This window comes from Anomaloglossus baeobatrachus, chromosome 12, assembly GCF_048569485.1.
Source record: "Anomaloglossus baeobatrachus isolate aAnoBae1 chromosome 12, aAnoBae1.hap1, whole genome shotgun sequence".
Classification (NCBI taxonomy): domain Eukaryota; kingdom Metazoa; phylum Chordata; class Amphibia; order Anura; family Aromobatidae; genus Anomaloglossus; species Anomaloglossus baeobatrachus.
In genome coordinates this window covers 9,144,774-9,169,846 of record NC_134364.1, presented here as the reverse complement: position 1 = coordinate 9,169,846, position 25,073 = coordinate 9,144,774, and the positions used below count along the sequence as shown (strand labels likewise).

Sequence of the window (25,073 nt, the reverse complement as noted above, 5' to 3'; positions counted from 1 at the left end):
GTAACGGGCGGGAGGGAAGGGGTTAACCGCCGGCAGAGCGCAGGACCACCCTGAGGAGACCCCTGATAGAGGTGCCCAGCAACAAGAGACCCCTGATAGAGGTGCCCAGCAACAAGAGACCCCTGATAGAGGTGCCCAGCAACAAGAGACCCCTGATAGAGGTGCCCAGCAACAAGAGACCCCTGATAGAGGTGTCCAGCAACAAGAGCCCCCTGATAGAGGTGCCCAGCAACAAGAGACCCCTGATAGAGGTGCCCAGCAACAAGAGACCCTGATAGAGGTGCCCAGCAACAAGAGACCCCTGATAGAGGTGCCCAGCAACAAGAGACCCCTGATAGAGGTGCCCAGCAACAAGAGACCCCTGATAGAGGTGCCCAGCAACAAGAGACCCCCTGATAGAGGTGCCCAGCAACAAGAGACCCCTGATAGAGGTGCCCAGCAACAAGAGACCCCTGATAGAGGTGCCCAGCAACAAGAGACCCCTGATAGAGGTGCCCAGCAACAAGAGACCCCTGATAGAGGTGCCCAGCAACAAGAGACCCCTGATAGAGGTGCCCAGCAACAAGAGCCCCCCTGATAGAAGTGCCCAGCAACAAGAGCCCCCTGATAGAGGTGCCCAGCAACAAGAGCCCCCCTGATAGAAGTGCCCAGCAACAAGAGCCCCCTGATAGAGGTGCCCAGCAACAAGAGCCCCCTGATAGAGGTGCCCAGTAACAAGAGCCCCCTGATAGAGGTGCCCAGCAACAAGAGCCCTTGATAGAGGAGCCCAGCAACAAGAGACCCCCTGATAGAGGTGCCCAGCAACAAGAGCCCCTGATAGAGGTGCCCAGCAACAAGAGCCCCCCTGATAGAAGTGCCCAGCAACAAGAGACCCCTGATAGAGGTGCCCAGCAACAAGAGACCCCTGATAGAGGTGCCCAGCAACAAGAGCCCCCCTGATAGAAGTGCCCAGCAACAAGAGCCCCCTGATAGAGGTGCCCAGCAACAAGAGCCCCCTGATAGAGGTGCCCAGTAACAAGAGACCCCCTGATAGAGGTGCCCAGCAACAAGAGACCCCTGATAGAGGTGCCCAGCAACAAGAGACCCCTGATAGAGGTGCCCAGCAACAAGAGACCCCTGATAGAGGTGCCCAGCAACAAGAGACCCCCTGATAGAGGTGCCCAGCAATAAGAGACCCCCTGATAGAGGTGCCCAGCAACAAGAGACCCCCTGATAGAAGTGCCCAGCAACAAGAGACCCCCTGATAGAAGTGCCCAGCAACAAGAGACCCCCTGATAGAGGTGCCCAGCAACAAGAGACCCCTGATAGAGGTGCCCAGCAACAAGAGACCCCTGATAGGGGTGCCCAGCAACAAGAGACCCCCTGATAGAGGTGCCCAGCAACAAGAGACCCCTGATAGAGGTGCCCAGCAACAAGAGACCCCTGATAGAGGTGCCCAGCAACAAGAGCCCCTGATAGAGGTGCCCAGCAACAAGAGACCCCTGATAGAGGTGCCCAGCAACAAGAGACCCCTGATAGCGGTACCCAGCAACAAGAGCCCCTGATAGAGGTGCCCAGCAACAAGAGCCCCTGATAGAGGTGCCCAGCAACAAGAGCCCCTGATAGAGGTGCCCAGCAACAATAGCCCCTGATAGAGGTGCCCAGCAACAAGAGCCCCTGATAGAGGTGCCCAGCAACAAGAGACCCCTGATAGAGGTGCCCAGCAACAAGAGCCCCTGATAGAGGTGCCCAGCAATAAGAGACCCCTGATAGAGGTGCCCAGCAACAAGAGCCCCCTGATAGAGGTGCCCAGCAACAAGAGCCCCTGATAGAGGTGCCCAGCAACAAGAGCCCCTGATAGAGGTGCCCAGCAACAAGAGACCCCTGATAGAGGTGCCCAGCAACAAGAGACCCCCTGATAGAGGTGCCCAGCAACAAGAGACCCCTGATAGAGGTGCCCAGCAACAAGAGCCCCTGATAGAGGTGCCCAGCAACAAGAGCCCCTGATAGAGGTGCCCAGTAACAAGAGCCCCCTGATAGAGGTGCCCAGCAACAAGAGCCCTTGATAGAGGAGCCCAGCAACAAGAGACCCCCTGATAGAGGTGCCCAGCAACAAGAGCCCCTGATAGAGGTGCCCAGCAACAAGAGCCCCCCTGATAGAAGTGCCCAGCAACAAGAGACCCCTGATAGAGGTGCCCAGCAACAAGAGACCCCCTGATAGAGGTGCCCAGGAACAAGAGACCCCCTGATAGAGGTGCCCAGCAACAAGAGACCCCCTGATAGAGGTGCCCAGCAACAAGAGCCCCTGATAGAGGTGCCCAGCAACAAGAGACCCCTGATAGAAGTGCCCAGCAACAAGAGACCCCTGATAGAGGTGCCCAGCAACAAGAGACCCCCTGATAGAGGTGCCCAGCAACAAGAGACCCCCTGATAGAGGTGCCCAGCAACAAGAGACCCCCTGATAGAGGTGCCCAGCAACAAGAGACCCCTTGATAGAGGTGCCCAGCAACAAGAGCCCTTGATAGAGGTGCCCAGCAACAAGAGACCCCCTGATAGAGGTGCCCAGCAACAAGAGACCCCCTGATAGAGGTGCCCAGCAACAAGAGACCCCCTGATAGAGGTGCCCAGCAACAAGAGCCCCTGATAGAGGTGCCCAGCAACAAGAGACCCCCTGATAGAGGTGCCCAGCAACAAGAGCCCCTGATAGAGGTGCCCAGCAACAAGAGACCCCTGATAGAGGTGCCCAGCAACAAGAGACCCCCTGATAGAGGTGCCCAGCAACAAGAGACCCCTGATAGAGGTGCCCAGCAACAAGAGACCCCCTGATAGAGGTGCCCAGCAACAAGAGACCCCTGATAGAGGTGCCCAGCAACAAGAGACCCCTGATAGAGGTGCCCAGCAACAAGAGACCCCCTGATAGAGGTGCCCAGCAACAAGAGCCCCTGATAGAGGTGCCCAGCAACAAGAGACCCCCTGATAGAGGTGCCCAGCAACAAGAGACTCCTGATAGAGGAGCCCAGCAACAAGAGACCCCCTGATAGAGGTGCCCAGCAACAAGAGACCCCTGATAGAGGTGCCCAGCAACAAGAGACCCCCTGATAGAGGTGCCCAGCAACAAGAGACCCCTGATAGAGGTGGCCAGCAACAAGAGACCCCTGATAGAGGTGCCCAGCAACAAGAGCACCTGATAGAGGTGCCCAGCAACAAGAGACCCCTGATAGAGGTGCCCAGCAACAAGAGACCCCTGATAGGGGTGCCCAGCAACAAGAGCCCCTGATAGAGGTGCCCAGCAACAAGAGACCCCTGATAGAGGTGCCCAGCAACAAGAGCCCCCTAATACCTTAGAGGTGCCCAGCAACAAGAGACCCCCTGATAGAGGTGCCCAGCAACAAGAGACCCCTGATAGAGGTGCCCAGCAACAAGAGACCCCTGATAGAGGTACCCAGCAACAAGAGACCCCTGATAGAGGTGCCCAGCAACAAGAGACCCCCTGATAGAGGTGCCCAGCAACAAGAGACCCCCTGATAGAGGTGCCCAGCAACAAGAGACCCCCTGATAGAGGTGCCCAGCAACAAGAGACCCCCTGATAGAGGTGCCCAGCAACAAGAGACCCCCTGATAGAGGTGCCCAGCAACAAGAGACCCCCTGATAGAGGTGCCCAGCAACAAGAGACCCCCTGATAGAGGTGCCCAGCAACAAGAGCCCCTGATAGAGGTGCCCAGCAACAAGAGACCCCTGATAGAAGTGCCCAGCAACAAGAGACCCCTGATAGAGGTGCCCAGCAACAAGAGACCCCCTGATAGAGGTGCCCAGCAACAAGAGACCCCCTGATAGAGGTGCCCAGCAACAAGAGACCCCCTGATAGAGGTGCCCAGCAACAAGAGACCCCTTGATAGAGGTGCCCAGCAACAAGAGCCCCTGATAGAGGTGCCCAGCAACAAGAGACCCCCTGATAGAGGTGCCCAGCAACAAGAGACCCCCTGATAGAGGTGCCCAGCAACAAGAGACCCCCTGATAGAGGTGCCCAGCAACAAGAGACCCCCTGATAGAGGTGCCCAGCAACAAGAGACCCCCTGATAGAGGTGCCCAGCAACAAGAGACCCCCTGATAGAGGTGCCCAGCAACAAGAGACCCCCTGATAGAGGTGCCCAGCAACAAGAGCCCCTGATAGAGGTGCCCAGCAACAAGAGCCCCTGATAGAGGTGCCCAGCAACAAGAGACCCCCTGATAGAGGTGCCCAGCAACAATAGCCCCTGATAGAGGTGCCCAGCAACAAGAGACCCCTGATAGAGGTGCCCAGCAACAAGAGACCCCCTGATAGAGGTGCCCAGCAACAATAGCCCCTGATAGAGGTGCCCAGCAACAATAGCCCCTGATAGAGGTGCCCAGCAACAAGAGCCCCTGATAGAGGTGCCCAGCAACAAGAGACCCCCTGATAGAGGTGCCCAGCAACAATAGCCCCTGATAGAGGTGCCCAGCAACAATAGCCCCTGATAGAGGTGCCCAGCAACAAGAGCCCCTGATAGAGGTGCCCAGCAACAATAGCCCCCCTAATAGAGGTACCCAGCAACAAGAGACCCCCTGATAGAGGTGCCCAGCAACAAGAGCCCCTGATAGAGGTGCCCAGCAACAAGAGACCCCTGATAGAGGTGCCCAGCAACAAGAGCCCCCTGATAGAGGTGCCCAGCAACAAGAGACCCCCTGATAGAGGTGCCCAGCAACAAGAGACCCCCTGATAGAGTTGCCCAGCAACAAGAGCCCCTGATAGAGGTGCCCAGCAACAAGAGACCCCTGATAGAGGTGCCCAGCAACAAGAGACCCCCTGATAGAGGTGCCCAGCAACAAGAGACCCCCTGATAGAGGTGCCCAGCAACAAGAGACCCCTGATAGAGGTGCCCAGCAACAAGAGACCCCTGATAGCGGTACCCAGCAACAAGAGCCCCTGATAGAGGTGCCCAGCAACAAGACCCCCTGATAGAGGTGCCCAGCAACAAGAGCCCCTGATAGAGGTGCCCAGCAACAAGAGACCCTTGATAGAGGTGCCCAGCAACAAGAGCCCCTGATAGAGGTGCCCAGCAACAAGAGCCCCTGATAGAGGTGCCCAGCAACAAGAGACCCCTGATAGAGGTGCCCAGCAACAAGAGACCCCTGATAGAGGTGCCCAGCAACAAGAGCCCCTGATAGAGGTGCCCAGCAACAAGAGACCCCTGATAGAGGTGCCCAGCAACAAGAGACCCCTGATAGAGGTGCCCAGCAACAAGAGCCCCTGATAGAGGTGCCCAGCAACAAGAGACCCCTGATAGAGGTGCCCAGCAACAAGAGCCCCTGATAGAGGTGCCCAGCAACAAGAGCCCCCCTGATAGAGGTGCCCAGCAACAAGAGACCCCTGATAGAGGTGCCCAGCAACAAGAGACCCCTGATAGAGGTGCCCAGCAACAAGAGCCCCTGATAGAGGTGCCCAGCAACAATAGCCCCTGATAGAGGTGCCCAGCAACAAGAGACCCCTGATAGAGGTGCCCAGCAACAAGAGACCCCTGATAGAGGTGCCCAGCAACAAGAGCCCCCAATAGAGGTGCCCAGCAACAAGAGCCCCCAATAGAGGTGCCCAGCAACAAGAGCCCCCCTGATAGAGGTGCCCAGCAACAAGAGCCCTCTGATAGAGGTGCCCATGAACAGGAGGCCTCCTCTTATATAGATACCAACCCTAAAGGGACTCCAAAGAGAATCCAGCTACAAGAGTCCAAAGAGACCCCCACTAATAGAAGTACCTACCATCATTCGTGCCCTTGAGAAACCAAAGAAACCTACCAATGGCAGTACCTACTCTCAGCAGATTGTTCGGTGGTAGCAGAGACCCCTAATAACAATATACACCCCCAATAGTATCATCAGTGGTGGCAGAAACCCTATGTAGCAGTGCCAACCTTCAATAGTATTGTCGGTGGTGGCAGAGGCCCCCTATAGCAGTACCAACCATCAGTAGTACCATGAGTGGTGGCTGAGACCTCATAAAGCAGACCCAACCCTTCCATAGTATTATCAGTGGTGATCGAGACCCCATACAGCAGTACCCCCACCCCCCGGTCAAACCTACTGTGATCGTGAACAGTTAAACAAGTTGAAGATGACATGTTCTCTAAAAGGCAGAAAGGTAAAGATGACGCATCGCCTTTGTATTTTAGTCAACAACAAAAAATTTGTTTTCATTTTTTACATTTCTAAATTAACAAAAAAGGAAAATGGTCTGAAGCAAAAGTTTGTGCACCCTGCATGGTTTATACCAATTAGCACCCCCTTTGGCGGTATCACAGCTTGTAAACGCTTTTTGTAGCAGCCAAGAGTCTTTCTGTTCTTATTTAAGGGATTTTCCTCCTTCCAGTTCTGTGACATTCCTGGCTCGTCTTGCATGCACTGATCTTCCTTGGAGACGTCTTCCAGTTCTGTGACATTCCTGGCTCGTCTTGCATGCACTGATCTTCCTTGGAGACGTCTTCCAGTTCTGTGAGATTCCTGGCTCGTCTTGCATGCACTGCTCTTCCTTGGAGACGTCTTCCAGTTCTGTGAGATTCCTGGCTCGTCTTGCATGCACTGCTCTTCCTTGGAGACGTCTTCCAGTTCTGTGAGATTCCTGGCTCGTCTTGCATGCACTGATCTTCCTTGGAGACGTCTTCCAGTTCTGTGAGATTCCTGGCTCATCTTGCATGCACTGCTCTTCCTTGGAGACGTCTTCCAGTTCTGTGAGATTCCTGGCTCGTCTTGCATGCTCTGCTCTTACTTGGAGACGTCTTCCAGTTCTGTGAGATTCCTGGCTTGTCTTGCATGCTCTGCTCTTTTGAGGTCTGGTCACAGATTTTTAGTGATGTTCAGATCATGGGACTGTGAGACCAGTGTAAAACCTTCAGCTTGCTCCTTTTGATATCGTCTGTTGTGAATTTTGATTTGTGTTTTAGGATCATTACCCGTTTTATAGAAGCATCCTCTTTTTCTCCCCCTTTTTCTCCTCCTTTTTCTCCTCCCCCTTTTTCTCCCCTTTTTTCTCCCCTTTTTTCTCCCCTTTTTTCTCCCCCTTTTTCTCCCTCTTTTCCTCCCTCTTTTCCTTCCTCTTTTTCTCCTCCTCCTTTTTCTCCTCCTCCTTTTTCTCCTCCTCCTTTTTCTCCTCCTTTTTCTCCTCCTCCTTTTTCTCCTCCTCCTCCTTTTTCTCCTCCTCCTCCTTTTTCTCCTCCTCCTCCTTTTTCTCCTCCTCCTCCTTTTTCTCCTCCTCCTCCTTTTTCTCCTCCTCCTCCTTTTTCTCCTCCTCCCCCTTTTTATCCCCCTTTTTCTCCCCCTTTGTCTCCCCCTTTTTCTCCTCCTCCTCCTTTTTCTCCTCCTCCTCCTTTTTTCTCCCCCTTTTCTCCCCCTTTTTCTCCTCCTCCTTTTTCTCCTCCTCCTTTTTCTCCTCCCCCTTTTTTCTCCCCCTTTTTTCTCCCCCTTTTTTTCTCCCCCTTTTTTTCTCCCCCTTTTTTTCTCCCCCTTTTTTTCTCCCCCTTTTTTTTCTCCCCCTTTTTTTTCTCCCCCTTTTTTTCTCCCCCTTTTTTTCTCCCCCTTTTTTTCTCCCCTTTTTTCTCCCCCTTTTTTTTCTCCCCCTTTTTTTTCTCCCCCTTTTTTTTCTCCCCCTTTTTTTCTCCCCCTTTTTTTCTCCCCCTTTTTTTCTCCCCCTTTTTTTCTCCCCCTTTTTTTCTCCCCCTTTTTTTCTCCCCCTTTTTTTCTCCCCCTTTTTCTCCTCCCCCTTTTTCTCCTCCCCCTTTTTCTCCTCCCCCTTTTTCTCCTCCCCCTTTTTCTCCTCCCCCTTTTTCTCCTCCCCCTTTTTCTCCTCCCCCTTTTTCTCCTCCCCCTTTTTCTCCTCCCCCTTTTTCTCCTCCCCCTTTTTCTCCTCCCCCTTTTTCTCCTCCCCCTTTTTCTCCTCCTTTTTTTTTCTCCTCCTCCCTTTTTCTCCTCCTCCTTTTTCTCCTCCAGCCTTTTACAGATGGTGTTATGTTTGCATCCAGAATTTGTTGACATTTCATTGAATCCCTTCTTCCCTCTACCCGTGAAATGTTCCCCTTGTCATTGGCTGCAGCACAACCCCAAAGCATAATTGTTCCCCCCCATGCTTAGTGGTTGGCGACATGTTCTTTTCCTGAAATTCTGTGCCCTTTTTACTCGACACAAACCTTTGATCATTGTGGCCAGAGACAGGGCTGGCTCCAAGTTTTCGTGGGCCCCGGGCGAAAAAGTCTCAGTGGACGCACATACTGCTCTAGAGGGTGCATACAGCTCTGTGGGGCCTTACTGCTGTGGTGGTGGGTCATACAGCTCTAGGGGTCTCGTACAGCTTTGGGGGCCCCATACTGCTATTGGGGTGGTTCATACAGATCTGGGGGGACTCTAGGGGGTGGTTGATACAGCTCTGGAGGACCCATACTGCTCTTGGGGGTGGTTCATACAGCTCTGGGGGACCCATACTGCTCTTGGGGGTGGTTCATAGAGCTCTGGGGGGCCCATGCTGCTTTTGGGGGCCATACTGCTCTAGGGGACCCATACTGCTCTTAAGCGTCGCTCATACAGCACTAACGGGGCCCATACTGCTCTGGAGGTTGGTATACAGCTCTGTGGTCCCATACTGCTCTGGGGATGGCTCATACCACACTGGGGGGGCACATACAGCTCGGGGGTTGGGGGCACATACAGATCTGAAGGGGACCCATACACTTCTGGGGGCCCCTTACAGCTAGAGGGGAAAGTGAGGGGGAACACATACAACTCTGAGCCCTCTGACTGGTGACGCTGAATGGCACTGCGCTGTGACTCCTCTTCGTCTGTGGGACAGGAGCGCTTGGCGCTCTAGCTCCGCCCACAGATGTACTTCCATGCACATACTCCCAGCGTACAGCAGTGAATGCTGGACGCAAATGCAGGGCCGGCAGCCAGGAAAGTGTGCTTCCGGCCTGAGAACTGCGGTCCCTGGAACTCGACCCAGGAACCACAGAACTGATCACCACCGCGGATGATGGTGAGTGCCCCCTGCTGGTCCAGGACCTCAGCATTTGCCCGGGTGCGGACACCAGCCCTGGTCAGAGAGTTCTATTTTAACCTCATCGGTCCACAGGACTTGTTTCCATAATGCAGTAAGGCCGCTTTACACGTAGCGACATCGCTAGCGATCGCACCCGCCCCCGTCGTTTGTGCGTCACGGGCAAATCGCTGCCCGAGGCAAACAAAATCGCCGGTATGCGTCACACGAACTTACCTTACTAGCGACGTCGCTGTGGGCAGCGAACAAACTCTCTTGTTTAAGGGGGCGGTTCGTGCGGCGTCACACGGCAGGCCACCAATAGAAGTGGAGGGGCGGAGAGCAGTCTCATTAACGACACGCCCACCTCGTTGCGGGAGGACGCAGGAACACTGTTGATCGTCGTTCCCGGGGTGTCACATGTAGCGATGTGTGCTGCCGCAGGAACGACCAACAACCAGCGTCCTGAACGAGCAACGATATTTTGAAAATGAACGACGTGTCAACAATCAACGATTTGTGACGCTTTTCGGATTGTTAGCGGTCGCTCGTAAGTGTCACACGCAACAACGTCGCTAACGACGCCAGATGTGCGTCACGAATTCCGTGACCCCAGCGATATCTCGTTAGCGATGTCGTTGCGTGTAACGGGGCCTTTAGTCTTATTTAGATGGTCTTTTGCAGACTCTGACGCTGAATTTTATGGTGAGGACGCAGGAGAGGTTTTCTTCTGATGACTCTTCCATGAAGGCCATATTTGTGCAGTTGTCTCTGAACAGGACAACCATGTACCACAACTCCAGACTCTGCTGAATCTTCCTGAAGGTCTTTTGCAGTCATGCAGGGGCTCTGTTTTGCCTCTAGCAATTCTACCAGCAGCTCTCACAGAAATTTTGCTTGCTCTTCTAGACCTGATCTTGACCTTCACTGTTCCTGGTAACGGACATTTCTTAATTACATTTCACACTGAGGAAAGGACAACGTCAAAAAGCTTTTCTATCTTCTTATAGCCTTCTCCTGCTTTGTGGCCTCCACCATTTCCATTTTTTCAGAGTGCTAGGCAGCAGCTTAGAAGAACCCATGGCTGCTGGTTTTTGGCACAAGGTTAGAGGAGGCCGGGTGTTTATAAAGCTGTGACATTTGCATCACCTGATGATAGTGAATACGACATAACCCCAACAGGATAATGAGGGGCTGACAACTTGGTCACAGTTTTCTGAGCACACAAATCTCTAAGGGTGCACAAACTTTTACATCAAACAATTTTCCTTTTTGTAATTTTTAAAATTTAAAAGATGAAAAAAATATATATATTTGCCTAAAATACACAGGAAACGCGTCATCTGTAACTTTCTGCCTTTTAGAGATCATTTCATCTTCAACTTGCTGAACTGTTCACGAATAACAGTAATTTTGACCACGGATGCACAAACTTTTGCATGCTACTGTAGCAGTATCAACCCTCAATAATGTTATTAGGGGTGTCCAACACCCTATATAGCAGTCCCAACCCTCAGTAGTGTTATCCGAGGTGGCAGAGACCATATATAGCAGTACCAACGTTCAATAGTACCATCCGTGGGGACAGACACCCCATATAACAATACCAAACCTCAATAGTGTTATTAGTGCTTGCAGAGACCCCATATAGTAGTACCATCCCTCGATTGTATTATCAGCAGTGGCAGAGGCCCCATATTGTCAGTACCTACCTTCAATAATACCATCAGTGGTGGCAAAAACTGAATATGGTAGTACCACCCTTCAATCAGTGGTGGCAGAGGCCACATAGGGGTCTTTATATGTATCAACCCTCGATGGTATTATCAATGGTTGCAGAGAACCGATATGGCAGTACCAACCTTCAATAGTACCATCAGTGGTGGCAAAGAGCCCATGTACCAATCCTAAATAGTATTACCAGTGATGGAAAGGAGCCCATATAGCAGTACCATCCCTCAATAGTATTATCAGTGGGGGCAGGGATATTATACAGTAGTACCAATAGTGGTAAAGATCCCATGTAGCAGTACCAAACCACAATAGTATTATCAGTGGTGACAAAGACCCCATAAAGCAGTACCAACCCTCAATAGTATTGTCAGTGGTGGCAAAGACCCCATATAGCAGTACCATCCTTCAATAGTACAATCAGTGGTGGCAAAGACCTCATATAATAGGTGTCCAGCCACAAGAGCCCCCTATTAGAGGTGCCCAGCCGCAAAAGCCCCCTAATAGTAGTGCCCAGCCGCGAGAGCCCTTTAATAGTGGTGCCCAGCTTCAAGAGCTCCGTAATAGTGGTGCCCCAGCTTCAAGGGCTCCGTAATAGTGGTGCCCAGCCTCAAGATCTCCGTAATAGAGGTGCCCAGCTGCAAGACCTCCGTAATAGAGGTGCCCAGCCGCAAGAGCTCCGTAATAGAGGTGCCCAGCCGCAAGAGCTCCGTAATAGAGGTGCCCAGCCACAAGAGCTCCGTAATAGTGGTGCCCAGCCTCAAGATCTCTGTAATAGAGGTGCCTAGCCGCAAGAGCTCCGTAATAGAGGTGCCTAGCCGCAAGAGCTCCGTAATAGAGGCGCCCAGCCTCAAGCTCTCCGTAATAGTGGTGCCCAGCCTCAAGCTCTCCGTAATAGTGGTGCCCAGCCTCAAGATCTCCGTAATAGTGGTGCCCAGCCTCAAGATCTCCGTAATAGTGGTGCCCAGCCGCAAGAGCTCCGTAATAGTGGTGCCCAGCTTCAAGAGCTCCGTAATAGTGGTGCCCAGCTTCAAGAGCTCCGTAATAGAGGTGCCCAGCCACAAGAGCTCCGTAATAGTGGTGCCCAGCTTCAAGGGCTCCGTAATAGTGGTGCCCAGCTTCAAAAGCTCTGTAATAGGTGCCCAGCTGCAAGATCTCTGTAATAGAGGTGCCCAGCCGCAAGATCTCCATAATAGAGGTGCCCAGCCTCAAGATCTCCGTAATAGTGGTGCCCAGCCGGAAGATCTCCGTAATAGTGGTGCCCAGCCTCAAGAGCTCCGTAATAGAGGTGCCCAGCCTCAAGATCTCCGTAATAGAGGTGCCCAGCCTCAAGATCTCCGTAATGGAGGTGCCCAGCCGCAAGATCTCCGTAATAGTGGTGCCCAGCCGCAAGAGCTCCGTAATAGAGGTGCCCAGCCTCAAGATCTCCGTAATAGAGGTGCCCAGCCTCAAGATCTCCGTAATGGAGGTGCCCAGCCGCAAGATCTCCGTAATAGTGGTGCCCAGCCGCAAGAGCTCCGTAATAGTGGTGCCCAGCCACAAGATCTCCGTAATAGTGGTGCCCAGCCGCAAGAGCTCCGTAATAGTGGTGCCCAGTCTCAAGATCTCCGTAATGGAGGTGCCCAGCCGCAAGAGCTCCGTAATAGAGGTGCCCAGCCGCAAGATCTCCATAATAGAGGTGCCTGAGTCACCAATGGCCCCAGAAGGCACCTAATTAGTTCATTGCCTTCACCTGGGTATGAGTTAGACTCAGTATAACCACAGCTGTTCTGGGAAGGCCTCAGGTTTGTGTGAGGACATAAGGGATCAAGCAACATCAGGAAAACTGAGGAGCTCCCCAGACAGGTCAGGGATAATGAGGAGGAAAGCAGGGTTAGGTTATACAAACAAAATAATTACCCAAGCTCTGAACAGCATCATCACTGTTAAATCCATCATCCATAAATGGGAAGGAGTATGACACAACTGCAAACCTACAAGACATGGCCGTCCAAGAAAGTGACCTTCCAAGAAGGAGAGCACTGATTAGAGAAGCAATTGAGAGACCCATGGACCCTGGAGGAGCCACAGAGATCACAGCTCAGGCGAGAATCTGTCCACAGGACGACTATTAAGGGGGCTTTACACGCTACAATATCGTTAAAGGGAACCTGTCAGCAGAAATTTCCCCTAAAACCTAACAGATTCCCCCTCTGCAGCTCCTGGGCTGCATTCTAGAAAGGTCCCTGTTATTATTGTGCCCCCTTTCTGACCAAAAAAAAGAGTTTATAAAGAGGTACCTTTTTGGCTTCGGATTCTATAAATGTGACACGGGGGCGGGCTGCCTGATGGCCGTTATTCTGCCCCCTGGTCCTGTATGCCGCCCCCATCGCTGATTTCCATACTTTTGGACGCCGCCCACTGCTCCAGCCATCCCCGCGCATGCCCAGTGCCAGTCTCACGGGACTGAGCACTGTGACTGCTGGTGACGTGTGCGCAGGCAAGTGATTATCGGCGGGACTGTGACTGTTATCAGCAAGTACCCGCCCATAATCTCGTGAGCGCGCAAACCTCTCCAGCGTCACACTGAGCTCAGTGTAGATGCTAGACTGTATGGGCTGCTTCCAGGGATGACGTCCCTTTGTCACGTGATAGGGGCGTGTTCAAAATACTATCACGTGACAAAGGGATGTCATCCCTGGAAGCAGCCCATACAGTCTAGCATCTACACTGAGCTCAGTGTGACGCTGGAGAGGTTTGCGCGCTCACGAGATTATGGGCGGGTACTTGCTGATAACAGTCACAGTCCCGCCCATAATCACTTGCCTGCGCACACGTCACCAGCGGTCACACTGCTCAGTCCTGTGAGACTGGCACTGGGCATGCACGGGGATGGCTGGAGCAGTGGGCGTCGTCCAAAAGTATGGAAATCAGCGATGGGGGCGGCATACAGGACCAGGGGGCAGAATAACGGCCATCAGGCTGCCCGCCCCCGTGTCAGATTTATAGAATACGAAGCCAAAAAGGTACCTCTTTATAAACTCTTTTTTTTTGTCAGAAAGGGGGCACAATACTAACAGGGACCTTTCTAGAATGCAGCCCAGGAGCTGCAGAGGGGGAATCTGTTAGGTTTTAGGGGAAATTTCTGCTGACAGGTTCCCTTTAATGTTTTATCGTCGGGGTGACGTTGTTAGTGACGCACATCCGGCGTCATTAACGATATCGCAGCGTGTGACACTGACCAGCAACCTTAAGCGACCTCTAAAATGGTGAAAATCGTTCACCATGGAGAGGTCGTCCCAAAACCAAAAATCGGTAATGGTTGATTATCAATGTGGTTCGTCGCTCCTGCGGCAGCGCACATCTCTGTGTGTGACACTGCAGGAGCGAGGAACATCTCCTTACCTGCCGCAGGCCCAATGCGGAAGGAAGGAGGAGGGCGGGATGTTACGTCCCGCTCATCTCGGCCCCTCCACTTTGATTGGCCGGCCGCTTGGTGACGTCGCTGTGATGCCGAATGTCCCTTGAGGGAGGGATTGTTCGGCAGTCACAGCGATGACGACGACCAGGTAAGTGCGTGTGACGTTGCAGTAGCGATAATGTTCGCTGCGGCAGCGATCACACGATATCGCATGCACGACGGGGGCGGGTGCTTTTGCGTACGATATCGCTAGCAAGTGCTAGCAATATCGTAGCGTGTAAAGCCCGCTTTAGTCATATACTCCACAAATCTGACCTTTATTAAAGAGAAGCAAGAAGAATTAATGTACGGGGGCACAGCAAGCGGTGGAGGAAGGGGCTCTGGTCAGGGGAGACCAAAGGAGAACTGGGCTAAATGCAAACTACACTGTGTGGTGGAAAACAAACACTGAACATCACCTTGAAAACACCATCCCCACCGTCACCCGTGGTGGTGGCAGCATCCTGCTGTGGGGAAGCTTTTCTTCAGCAGGGGCAGGGAAGCTGGTCAGAGGTGATGGGAAGATGGATGGAGTTAAATAGTGTCACACGTTGTTTTGCGCTGAACTCGCCTAGTGTCATGGCGGCATCAGACGCTGTTCAGACAACAGACTCTGACATTCCTCACTATACTTTCTCTGGTGCTTCTGTATTGCACAGGCAGGCTTGGGTGACGACCAGCTGTGTGCTCATTAGTGATCGGACTAGCTGCAGTTAATTTCTGTTAGACTGCTGGTTACCTTTTTTGATCACATGTTGTGGGAGACCTATTACAAGTACTCCCTGCCTTTTTAAGATGGAGGAATTTGTCTTCCTATTCCGAATTTAGCGTTATGCTATTCCGGTCCGTGTGCTGTTGTGTTCCAGTAGCTGGTGATTTCCTGCGTATTGCTTGGTGTGCTGTGGAGTACCTCCTGTTGTCTGGTTATTTCCTCCCTGCTCTTTGTTTTTCTCCTTATCACTTGCATGATAGTTTGGGTTTTCCCTTTTTGTCTATCATCCTGTTCTGGCCCCCCTGAAGTAGAGGGGGTATTAGATCAGGGCTGGTCAGGAGCAGGGTCAGGCTGGTGGCTCAGAAATTCTCACCATCAGATGTATCTCTGGGATCAGGGCCTAGTTCAGGAGCCCCGGTCCCCTGACACCCCGTGACATTCTAGTCATCCCATACTTGAACTGTGACATGGACCGAGTTGCTGCACTATCTAGGCAATTGCGGTCCTTGTCTCTCCAAGTGGGGGAATTAAAGGGTGCAGCGCAGCAACAGGCGCAGTCTGCAACAAGCGCAGTCTGCCACGCTGGCACATTCCACATTGGTTGCCGAACTTAAACTGCCCCTTCCGGAGAGATTTTTCTGGGGAGCGCAGCCGGTTTGTTTCCTCAGAGAAGCATGCACATGGTATTTCCGTTTTCGTCCTCGCTCCTCTAATAATGATACACAGCGGGGGTAAATTGTGGACTCGCTCCTGAGTGGGGACCCACAAGCGGGGGCTTTTCTCCCGGAGTCACCTGTGTGTCGGTGGACGGCTTTTTCTCTGCACTCGGTCTTATCTATGATGACCCCGATAAGGTATCTGTAGCTGAGTGTAAAATCCGTTCACTGCAGTTCGGGAATCGTCCGGCAGAGGATTACTGCGCTGAATTCCGATGCTGGGTCTATGGACACTTTTTTTAACGACCCTGTGCACAGAACGTTTTTCAGGGTGTATCTGAGCGGGTAAAGGTGGAGTTGGTGATGTATGAGACTCCCCTGTCTGTAGTGTGCGCCATGGCTCTTGTCCTTGTCATCAATATCGATCGCCGTTTCCGACAGAGGTCTCATAATACGCAAACTCTTGGTGAGGAGGCTACTGCACCCAAATTACCTCCCGAGGCCTCACCCGAGCCCATGCAGCTTGGAGGGACGTCCCATGTGAGGAGGATACTGTACTGACATTACCTCCGGAGGCCTCACCCGAGCCCATGCAGCTTGGAGGGACGTCCCATGTGAGGAGGCTACTGCACCCAAATTACCTCCCGAGGCCTCACCCGAGCCCATGCAGCTTGGAGGGACGTCCCATGTGAGGAGGCTACTGCACCCAAATTACCTCCCGAGGCCTCACCCGAGCCCATGCAGCTTGGAGGGACGTCCCATGTGAGGAGGCTACTGTACCCAAATTACCTCCCGAGGCCTCACCCGAGCCCATGCAGCTTGGAGGGACGTCCCATGTGAGGAGGATACTGTACTGACATTACCTCCGGAGGCCTCACCCGAGCCCATGCAGCTTGGAGGGACGTCCCATGTGAGGAGGCTACTGCACCCAAATTACCTCCCGAGGCCTCACCCGAGCCCATGCAGCTTGGAGGGACGTCCCATGTGAGGAGGTTACTGCACCCAAATTACCTCCCGAGGCCTCACCCGAGCCCATGCAGCTTGGAGGGACGTCCCATGTGAGGAGGCTACTGCACCCAAATTACCTCCCGAGGCCTCACCCGAGCCCATGCAGCTTGGAGGGACGTCCCATGTGAGGAGGCTACTGCACCCAAATTACCTCCCGAGGCCTCACCCGAGCCCATGCAGCTTGGAGTGACGTCCCATGTGAGGAGGCTACTGGACCCAAATTACCTCCCGAGCCCATGCAGCTTGGAGGGACGTCCCATGTGAGGAGGCTACTGGACCCACATTACCTCCGGAGGCCTCACCCGAGCCCATGCAGCTTGGAGGGATGTCCCATGTGAGGAGGTTACTGCACCCAAATTACCTCCCGAGGCCTCACCTCAGCCCATGCAACTTGGGGGGACATCCCATGTGAGGAGGTTAATGCACCGACATTGGCTTCTGAGGCGTAACCTGAGCCCATGCAGCTTGGAGGGACGTCCCATGTGAGGAGGTTACTGTACTGACATTACCTCCGGAGGCCTCACCCGAGCCCATGCAGCTTGGAGGGACGTCCCATGTGAGGAGGTTACTGTACAGACATTACCTCCGGAGACCTCACCTGAGCCCATGCAGCTTGGGGGGACGTCCCATGTGAGGGGGTCACTGTACAGACATTACCTCTGGAGGCCTCACCTGAGCCCATGCAGCTTGGAGGGATGTCCCATGTGAGGAGGTTACTGTACATACATTACCTCCGGAGGCCTCACCCGAGCCCATGCAGCTTGGAGGGACGTCCCATGTGAGGGGGTTACTGTACAGACATTACCTCTGGAGGCCTCACCTGAGCCCATGCAGCTTGGAGGGACGTCCCATGTGAGGAGGTTACTGTACAGACATTACCTCCGGAGACCTCACCCGAGCCCATGCAGCTTGGAGGGCGTCCCATGTGAGGAGGATACTGTACAGACATTACCTCCGGAGACCTCACCTGAGCCCATGCAGCTTGGAGGGCGTCCCATGTGAGGAGGATACTGTACAGACATTACCTCCGGAGACCTCACCCGAGCCCATGCAGCTTGGAGGGACGTCCCATGTGAGGAGGATACTGTACAGACATTACCTCCGGAGACCTCACCTGAGCCCATGCAGCTTGGAGGAACATCCCATGTGAGGAGGTTACTGTACAGACATTACCTCCGGAGACCTCACCTGAGCCCATGCAGCTTGGAGGGACGTCCCATGTGAGGAGGTTACTGTACAGACATTACCTCCGGAGACCTCACCTGAGCCCATGCAGCTTGGAGGGACGTCCCATGTGAGGGGGTTACTGTACAGACATTACCTCCGGAGGCCTCACCCGAGCCCATGCAGCTTGGAGGGACGTCTTATGTGAGGAGGTTACTGTACAGACATTACCTCCGGAGGCCTCACCCGAGCCCATGCAGCTTGGAGGGACGTCCCATGTGAGGAGGTTACTGTACAGACATTACCTCCGGAGGCCTCACCTGAGCCCATGCAGCTTGGAGGGACGTCCCATGTGAGGAGGTTACTGTACAGACATTACCTCCGGAGACCTCACCCGAGCCCATGCAGCTTGGAGGGACGTCCCATGTGAGGAGGTTACTGTACAGACATTACCTCCGGAGGCCTCACCCGAGCCCATGCAGCTTGGAGGGACGTCCCATGTGAGGAGGTTACTGTACAGACATTACCTCCGGAGGCCTCACCCGAGCCCATGCAGCTTGGAGGGACGTCCCATGTGAGGAGGATACTGTACCCACAATACCTCCGGAGGCCTCACCTGAGCCCATGCAGCTTGGAGGCACGTCCCATGTGAGGAGGATACTGTACCCACAATACCTCCGGAGGCCTCACCTGAGCCCATGCAGCTTGGAGGGACGTCCCATGTGAGGAGGATACTGTACCCACAATACCTCCGGAGGCCTCACCCGAGCCCATGCAGCTTGGAGGGACGTCCCATGTGAGGAGGTTACTGTACAGACATTACCTCCGGAGGCCTCACCTGAGCCCATGCAGCTTGGAGGGACGTCCCATGTGAGGAGGCTACTGTACAGACATTACCTCTGGAGGCCTCACCTGAGCCCATGCAGCTTGGAGGAACGTCCCATGTGAGGAGGCTACTGTACAGACATTACCTCTGGAGGCCTCACCTGAGCCCATGCAGCTTGGAGGGACGTCCCATGTGAGGAGGTTACTGTACAGACATTACCTCCGGAGGCCTCACCCGAGCCCATGCAGCTTGGAGGGACGTCCCATGTGAGGAGGTTACTGTACAGACATTACCTCCGGAGGCTTCACCCGAGCCCATGCAGCTTGGAGGGACGTCCCATGTGAGGAGGTTACTGTACAGACATTACCTCCGGAGGCCTCACCCGAGCCCATGCAGCTTGGAGGGACGTCCCATGTGAGGAGGTTACTGTACAGACATTACCTCCGGAGGCCTCACCCGAGCCCATGCAGCTTGGAGGGACGTCCCATGTGAGGAGGTTACTGTACAGACATTACCTCTGGAGACCTCACCTGAGCCCATGCAGCTTGGAGGGACGTCCCATGTGAGGAGGATACTGTACAGACATTACCTCCGGAGACCTCACCCGAGCCCGTGCAGCTTGGAGGGATGTCCCATGTGAGGAGGTTACTGTACTGACATTACCTCCGGAGGCCTCACCCGAGCCCATGCAGCTTGGGGGGGACGTCCCATGTGAGGAGGTTACTGTACAGACATTACCTCCGGAGGCCTCACCCGAGCCCATGCAGCTTGGAGGGACGTCCCATGTGAGGAGGTTACTGTACAGACATTACCTCCTCAGGCCTCACCCGAGCCCATGCAGCTTGGAGGGACGTCCCATGTGAGGAGGTTACTGTACAGACATTACCTCCTCAGGCCTCACCCGAGCCCATGCAGCTTGGAGGGACGTCCCATGTGAGGAGGTTACTGTACAGACATTACCTCCGGAGACCTCACCTGAGCCCATGCAGCTTGGAGGGACGTCCCATGTGAGGAGGATACTGTACTGACATTACCTCCGGAGGCCTCACCCGAGCCCATGCAGCTTGGAGGGACGTCCCATGTGAGGGGGTTACTGTACACACATTACCTCCGGAGGCCTCACCCGAGCCCATGCAGCTTGGAGGGACGTCCCATGTGAGGAGGTTACTGTACAGACATTACCTCCTCAGGCCTCACCCGAGCCCATGCAGCTTGGAGGGACGTCCCATGTGAGGAGGTTACTGTACAGACATTACCTCCGGAGGCCTCCCCCGAGCCCATACAGCTTGGAGGGACGTCCCACAGGAGGGGGTTACTGTACAGACATTACCTCCGGAGGCCTCACCCGAGCCCATGCAGCTTGGAGGGACGTCCCATGTGAGGAGGTTACTGTACAGACATTATACCTCCGGAGGCCTCACCTGAGCCCATGCAGCTTGGAGGGACGTCCCATGTGAGGAGGATACTGTACAGACATTACCTCCGGAGACCTCACCTGAGCCCATGCAGCTTGGAGGGACGTCCCATGTGAGGAGGTTACTGTACTGACATTACCTCCGGAGACCTCACCCGAGCCCATGCAGCTTGGAGGGACGTCCCATGTGAGGAGGTTACTGTACAGACATTACCTCCGGAGGCATCACCCGAGCCCATGCAGCTTGGAGGGACGTCCCATGTGAGGAGGTTACTGTACAGACATTACCTCCGGAGGCCTCCCCCGAGCCCATACAGCTTGGAGGGACGTCCCACAGGAGGGGGTTACTGTACAGACATTACCTCCGGAGGCCTCACCCGAGCCCATGCAGCTTGGAGGGACGTCCCATGTGAGGAGGTTACTGTACAGACATTACCTCCGGAGGCCTCACCCGAGCCCATGCAGCTTGGAGGAACGTCCCATGTGAGGAGGTCACTGTACAGACATTATACCTCCGGAGGCCTCACCTGAGCCCATGCAGCTTGGAGGGACGTCCCATGTGAGGAGGATACTGTACAGACATTACCTCCGGAGACCTCACCTGAGCCCATGCAGCTTGGAGGGACGTCCCATGTGAGGGGGTTACTGTACAGACATTACCTCCGGAGGCCTCACCTGAGCCCATGCAGCTTGGAGGGACGTCCCACAGGAGGGGGTTACTGTACAGACATTACCTCCGGAGGCCTCACCCGAGCCCATGCAGCTTGGAGGGACGTCCCACAGGAGGGGGTTACTGTACAGACATTACCTCCGGAGGCCTCACCCGAGCCCATGCAGCTTGGAGGAACGTCCCATGTGAGGAGGTTACTGTACAGACATTACCTCTGGAGGCCTCACCTCAGCCCATGCAGCTTGGAGGGACGTCCCATGTGAGGAGGCTACTGTACAGACATTACCTCCGGAGACCTCACCCGAGCCCATGCAGCTTGGAGGAACGTCCCATGTGAGGAGGTTACTGTACAGACATTACCTCCGGAGACCTCACCCGAGCCCATGCAGCTTGGAGGGACGTCCCATGTGAGGAGGTTACTGTACAGACATTACCTCCGGAGGCCTCACCCGAGCCCATGCAGCTTGGAGGGACGTCCCATGTGAGGAGGATACTGTACAGACATTACCTCCGGAGGCTTCACCCGAGCCCATGCAGCTTGGAGGGACGTCCCATGTGAGGAGGTTACTGTACAGACATTACCTCCGGAGACCTCACCCGAGCCCATGCAGCTTGGAGGGACGTCCCATGTGAGGAGGTTACTGTACATACATTACCTCCGGAGACCTCACTGAGCCCATGCAGCTTGGAGGGACGTCCCATGTGAGGAGGTTACTGTACAGACATTACCTCCGGAGACCTCACTGAGCCCATGCAGCTTGGAGGGACGTCCCATGTGAGGAGGTTACTGTACAGACATTACCTCCGGAGGCCTCACCCGAGCCCATGCAGCTTGGAGGGACGTCCCATGTGAGGAGGTTACTGTACTGACATTACCTCCGGGGGCCTCACCCGAGCCCATGCAGCTTGGAGGGACGTCCCATGTGAGGAGGTTACTGTACTGACATTACCTCCGGAGACCTCACTGAGCCCATGCAGCTTGGAGGGACGTCCCATGTGAGAAGGTTACTGTACTGACATTACCTCCGGAGACCTCACCCGAGCCCATGCAGCTTGGAGGGACGTCCCATGTGAGGAGGTTACTGTACTGACATTACCTCCGGAGGCCTCACCCGAGCCCATGCAGCTTGGAGGGACGTCCCATGTGAGGAGGTTACTGTACAGACATTACCTCCGGAGACCTCACCTGAGCCCATGCAGCTTGGAGGGACGTCCCATGTGAGGAGGTTACTGTACTGACATTACCTCCGGAGACCTCACCCGAGCCCATGCAGCTTGGAGGGACGTCCCATGTGAGGAGGTTACTGTACAGACATTACCTCCGGAGGCCTCACCTGAGCCCATGCAGCTTGGAGGGACGTCCCATGTGAGGAGGTTACTGTACAGACATTACCTCCGGAGGCCTCACCTGAGCCCATGCAGCTTGGAGGGACGTCCCATGTGAGGAGGTTACTGTACAGACATTACCTCCGGAGGCCTCACCCGAGCCCATGCAGCTTGGAGGGACGTCCCATGTGAGGAGGTTACTGTACAGACATTACCTCCGGAGGCCTCACCCGAGCCCATGCAGCTTGGAGGGATGTCCCATGTGAGGAGGTTACTGTACAGACATTACCTCCGGAGGCCTCACCCGAGCCCATGCAGCTTGGAGGGACGTCCCATGTGAGGAGGTTACTGTACAGACATTACCTCCGGAGACCTCACCCGAGCCCATGCAGCTTGGAGGGACGTCCCATGTGAGGAGGTTACTGTACAGACATTACCTCCGGAGGCTTCACCCGAGCCCATGCAGCTTGGAGGGACGTCCCATGTGAGGAGGTTACTGTACAGACATTACCTCCGGAGGCCTCACCCGAGCCCATGCAGCTTGGAGGGATGTCCCATGTGAGGAGGTTACTGTACAGACATTACCTCCGGAGACCTCACCCGAGCCCATGCAGCTTGGAGGGACGTCCCATGTGAGGAGGTTACTGTACTGACATTACCTCCGGAGGCCTCACCCGAGCCCATGCAGCTTGGAGGGACGTCCCATGTGAGGAGGTTACTGTACAGACATTATCTCCGGAGACCTCACCTGAGCCCATGCAGCTTGGAGGGACGTCCCATGTGAGGAGGTTACTGTACTGACATTACCTCCGGAGGCCTCACCCGAGCCCATGCAGCTTGGAGGGACGTCCCATGTGAGGAGGTTACTGTACAGACATTACCTCCGGAGGCCTCACCTGAGCCCATGCAGCTTGGAGGGACGTCCCATGTGAGGAGGTTACTGTACAGACATTACCTCCGGAGGCCTCACCCGAGCCCATGCAGCTTGGAGGGACGTCCCATGTGAGGAGGTTACTGTACAGACATTACCTCTGGAGACCTCACCCGAGCCCATGCAGCTTGGAGGGACGTCCCATGTGAGGAGGATACTGTACAGACATTACCTCCGGAGGCCTCACCCGAGCCCATGCAGCTTGGAGGGACGTCCCATGTGAGGAGGTTACTGTACTGACATTACCTCCGGAGACCTCATCCGAGCCCATGCAGCTTGGAGGGACGTCCCATGTGAGGAGGTTACTGTACAGACATTACCTCCGGAGGCCTCACCCGAGCCCATGCAGCTTGGAGGGATGTCCCATGTGAGGAGGTTACTGTACAGACATTACCTCCGGAGACCTCACTGAGCCCATGCAGCTTGGAGGGACGTCCCATGTGAGGAGGTTACTGCACAGACATTACCTCCGGAGGCCTCACCCGAGCCCATGCAGCTTGGAGGGACGTCCCATGTGAGGAGGTTACTGTACTGACATTACCTTCGGGGGCCTCACCCGAGCCCATGCAGCTTGGAGGGACGTCCCATGTGAGGAGGTTACTGTACTGACATTACCTCCGGAGACCTCACTGAGCCCATGCAGCTTGGAGGGACGTCCCATGTGAGGAGGTTACTGTACTGACATTACCTCCGGAGACCTCACTGAGCCCATGCAGCTTGGAGGGACGTCCCATGTGAGGAGGTTACTGTACTGACATTACCTCCGGAGACCTCACCCGAGCCCATGCAGCTTGGAGGGACGTTCCATGTGAGGAGGTTACTGTACAGACATTACCTCCGGAGGCCTCACCCGAGCCCATGCAGCTTGGAGGGACGTCCCATGTGAGGAGGTTACTGTACAGACATTACCTCCGGAGGCCTCACCCGAGCCCATGCAGCTTGGAGGGACGTCCCATGTGAGGAGGTTACTGTACACACATTACCTCCGGAGGCCTCACCTGAGCCCATGCAGCTTGGAGGGACGTCCCATGTGAGGAGGTTACTGTACAGACATTACCTCCGGAGGCTTCACCTGAGCCCATGCAGCTTGGAGGGATGTCCCATGTGAGGAGGTTACTGTACAGACATTACCTCCGGAGACCTCACCCGAGCCCATGCAGCTTGGAGGGACGTTCCATGTGAGGAGGTTACTGTACAGACATTACCTCCGGAGGCCTCACCCGAGCCCATGCAGCTTGGAGGGACGTCCCATGTGAGGGGGTTACTGTACAGACATTACCTCCGGAGACCTCACTGAGCCCATGCAGCTTGGAGGGACGTCCCATGTGAGGAGGTTACTGTACTGACATTACCTCCGGAGACCTCACTGAGCCCATGCAGCTTGGAGGGACGTCCCATGTGAGGAGGTTACTGTACAGACATTACCTCCGGAGGCCTCACCCGAGCCCATGCAGCTTGGAGGGACGTCCCATGTGAGGAGGATACTGTACAGACATTACCTCCGGAGACCTCACCCGAGCCCATGCAGCTTGGAGGAACGTCCCATGTGAGGAGGTTACTGTACTGACATTACCTCCGGAGACCTCACCTGAGCCCATGCAGCTTGGAGGGACGTTCCATGTGAGGAGGTTACTGTACAGACATTACCTCCGGAGGCCTCACCCGAGCCCATGCAGCTTGGAGGAACGTCCCATGTGAGGAGGTTACTGTACAGACATTACCTCTGGAGGCCTCACCCGAGCCCATGCAGCTTGGAGGGACGTCCCATGTGAGGAGGATACTGTACTGACATTACCTCCGGAGGTCTCACCCGAGCCCATGCAGCTTGGAGGGACGTCCCACAGGAGGAAAATCTTCTCTACTCCAAAATGACGAGTTTGTTTTTTATTGCGGTAGAGGGACACTTTATTAGCATCTGTCCCTCGGGGCCCAAGAAAGATCTGAAGTCCAAAAATCTTTTCCACCCTGGTGGGTTGGGGGTTTCCACTCTGTGTCTACAGATTTCCTCCACCGTGGTGTCTCAATGTCTCACACCTGCCAGGGTTAAAATAAGGGGCCAGGACGCCCCTATAAAGATCTTTCTAGATAGCGATTCTGGGGTGAACATAATCAATGAACAGTTTCCTCGCTCCTCCGGGTTAAGGGTGAAGGAGTTATCTAATCCGGTCCGGATTTTTGCCATTGACTGG

At 54.6% G+C, this 25,073-nt stretch overlaps 1 protein-coding gene across 3 annotated transcripts in view; it reads left to right on the top strand.

Moving 5' to 3' along the window:
* The window catches only part of EML5 (EMAP like 5), a 209,534-nt gene that overhangs the window by 360 nt on the left and 184,101 nt on the right, over positions 1-25,073 (top strand). The window lies entirely within an intron of this gene.